At 57.8% G+C, this 2983-nt stretch overlaps 1 protein-coding gene across 1 annotated transcript in view; it reads right to left on the bottom strand.

Moving 5' to 3' along the window:
* The window catches only part of RARG (retinoic acid receptor gamma), a 20672-nt gene extending 17730 nt beyond the window's left edge, over positions 1 to 2942 (bottom strand). Inside the window, exon 1 of the mRNA XM_019659661.1 lies at positions 2678 to 2942. The gene's annotated coding sequence lies outside the window, so the exon portion shown is untranslated. The remainder of the gene's footprint in view (positions 1 to 2677) is intronic.
* Positions 2943 to 2983: the final 41 nt, after the last annotated feature.

Here is a 2983-nt window from a genome sequence, read left to right on the forward strand (position 1 = left end):
CCCCCCCCCCATCTCTCATCTCCTTGGCCTTCAAGTTCCTGAGGGTAAATTGTCATGGAGGTTACAGGAACTCAGACCCCCAAAACCACCACCTCATTCAGTTTCAATGTATGAAGCAGCCCCTGCCCCTCACTAGGCAACACCCATATGCCTAGCAGCCTCAGACTTTTCAGCCCAGTGTCTCCCCAGGCTCTAAAAGTCTGAGCTCCAAGCCCCCAGGGTCCCTCTCCTCTTCCTTTCCCTATTTCCTGAAGTCCTCATCCCTGGTTAAGCCCAGGTGGAGCCAGGAGTCCGGGGCCCCTAGGCCCCTGGGCCATAGCTCAACAGGCTGGGCCACATTCCAGGTGGATTAACCTCTCCAATGCCAAGGGTGAGAAGCTACTAGAGCCCCCCCCCACCCCATCTTCCCCAGACTGACTTAGACTGGGGACCCATTCAATGCTCCAGGCCTCATTGTCTGCTTCTCACCTATAGATGGTAAACAGAGACCTGAAGATGAGGCAGGAGGACTTGGGGGGTGGGAGGGATCCCAGAGACAGATACCTCAGATTCCTGGTCCTTACCGAGGAATGAAGCTGTAAGGAGTGAAGGACAGCCCAGCTCTCCCTGGCCTTGCTTTTATTTTGCCTCAGAGACAGGACTTGAGAGTTGAGTGAAGACAAGAAGGGGACAGAGATTCATCCCATTTCAGAGCCTTGGTTTCTCTGCCTTGGCTGAGAAGGGAACGGGTGTTTCTTAAGTCCTGGATGGAGGAAGGGACCAAGGAATGGAAAACAGTGGTGCAGAATCAAAGGAAACCCTAAACTAGGGACCCAGATGCCTTAGTTCTTTGGGGGACCTGTGGAAGGGGGAGAACACTTCTCCCCTCCCAAGATGTCACCTCAGACTGAGGGGGGCTCACTAGGGGAAAGGGACCCATACAAAGCTGCTACTCTTAGAGCTGAGGTGGAGTTGAGGGGAGGGCATGGATGAAGGGGGCTGCCGGATGGAGGTGGGGGGGGTGCGTCTCCCTGCTGCCCTACCCGCTCCAGAGCCTGGAACAAAGCTGCTCTTGTCGGCTGCTCTCCACCCACTGCCCCCCTCCCCTCTATATAAACACGACCACCTTTTTCCATGACCCCATCCCCAGCCTGGGCGGAGAACCCAGGCATCCTCTGCTCTAGCCTGGGCCCCCAGCCTGCTCCCCAGGAGGCAGCAGTGGGCCGGGTTTCCCTGGCTTTGTGCCACCCTTGGGGGAGTCCAGACCCTTGAGTCTCCACCTCTCATCCCCAGGTGCCCTCCCTCCACCTCACTGGCCCCAGGGAGGGGCAGTTCCCCTGAGGCAGGCAGGCAGGCAATGCCAGTGGAATGTGTGTGGGCATCGGAGGGCACGGGCAGGGTGGGGCAGAGGGGGGAACTGGAGGTGCCAGTTAGGTGGCTTTCTGAGCCAGGGGTGGGGGTGTGCCGGGTGGGGGTGTGTGCCCTGTGCTGCCTAGCAGGCTCTGAGCCACAGTGTGTGTGCCACAGTGTGTGTGTGTGTGTGTGTGTGTGTGTGTGTGTGTGTGTGTCTCTCTCTCTCTCTCTCTCTCTATTTGGGATACCCAAGCTCCAGGCACACTACCCCCTGCCCCCTTTCCTATCTCCTCTCTTCTTGCCTTAAGAATATGGGACACACTGCCTATGGTCCTCAACCCCAACTCAGCATCTGAGGAGTGACAGTAAAGGCAGGAGCCTCAGGCTTGAGGACTGGGATTGCAACTGCCTGGACCTGGGACCTAAAGCGGCCCAGTCTGAGAAGTCAGTTTCTTGCCCTACAGACCCCTCTTCAGGCTCCCCTGTCCTCCCCCTCACCCCCAACCATGCACATTCTTACCCTCTGGCCACCTGCAGAGATTCCCTCCTACATATTGGGTCAGGTTGAGGGGGCTGGGCTGTTAACTGCTAAAGAGAGAGGCAGCGTCAGTGGAGCTCCAGATTAGAACTCCTGGGTCCCTGCCTCAGTCTTCCTGCTCTTCCTTTGTTCCGTTTGGGCTACCTCCAAGAATACACCCAAGAAGCCCCCCGCCTTAGCTGGAGGGAGCCAAGATTTACACCCGCAGCTGAGCATATGAGAGAGGGGATCCTGAACTGTGGTTCAAGGAAACTTTACAGACCCCTATCCCATCCACTTGTCTCTCCAAACTCCTGGACCCAGAGGGTCAGGATCACTAAGGTGGGGACCCTTTCCTTACCATGCTGATGTCCAAGCCGTGCCATTCCATTGGGGAAGGAGCAACTTGGACCAGCTTGGACCAAAAATCTACCCCTCAGACTCTCCAAAGAGAAGCCAGGGAAAGACAGGCAGTGGTCTTTCCCCGCTGGAAAGAACCCTGTCTTCTCAAACACTCCAAGCACAAAAGTAGGCTAGAAGACCCCTGGCTGGAGATTCTTTCCTAAATGCTGTCCCCTGCTACTCACCAGAATGAAGGGGCGATAAAGCCCAGCCCAGGCCCAGCTCGTCTCAAATGTTCCCCATTCCCTTCCCACATCAGGGCTGACCCCCAAGTTGGGGCAGTAAGTCCCCCTCACACCCTTCTGACAACCTGACCAACCTGGGAGGGACAGAGCTGGCGTCTTCCTCGGCGCCCCCGCCCCCAGCCCACCTCACTGGAGGACCCAGGCATCGGGGCGGAGGAGCCTGCCTCCCCGCCTGACTCACCTGGTGGAGAAGGGAGGAGGAGGAAGGGAGGCCGCGGAGCCCCGAGGTCCCGACGTCCGGCGGTCGTGAGGCTGGAGCGTCGCAGTGTCAGAGGCTCGCCGTAATGGGGGGCTCTTGGAGGGGGGTGCACGGGCTCTAGGCTGGGACTGTCCCGGGGCCTCTCGGAGCCCGCCCGCCCACGTGACCGCCCCAAAATATCCGACACATTTTCTCCCAAACCGCACACTGACTCTGCAGGCGGGGACACGGAAAATATTTTCTTTCTTTTTCTCCATAAGGTTGTTGTGAGGGTTAAATAATTTAACA

The sequence above is a fragment of the Hipposideros armiger genome, unplaced genomic scaffold, assembly GCF_001890085.2.
Source record: "Hipposideros armiger isolate ML-2016 unplaced genomic scaffold, ASM189008v1 scaffold_303, whole genome shotgun sequence".
Classification (NCBI taxonomy): domain Eukaryota; kingdom Metazoa; phylum Chordata; class Mammalia; order Chiroptera; family Hipposideridae; genus Hipposideros; species Hipposideros armiger.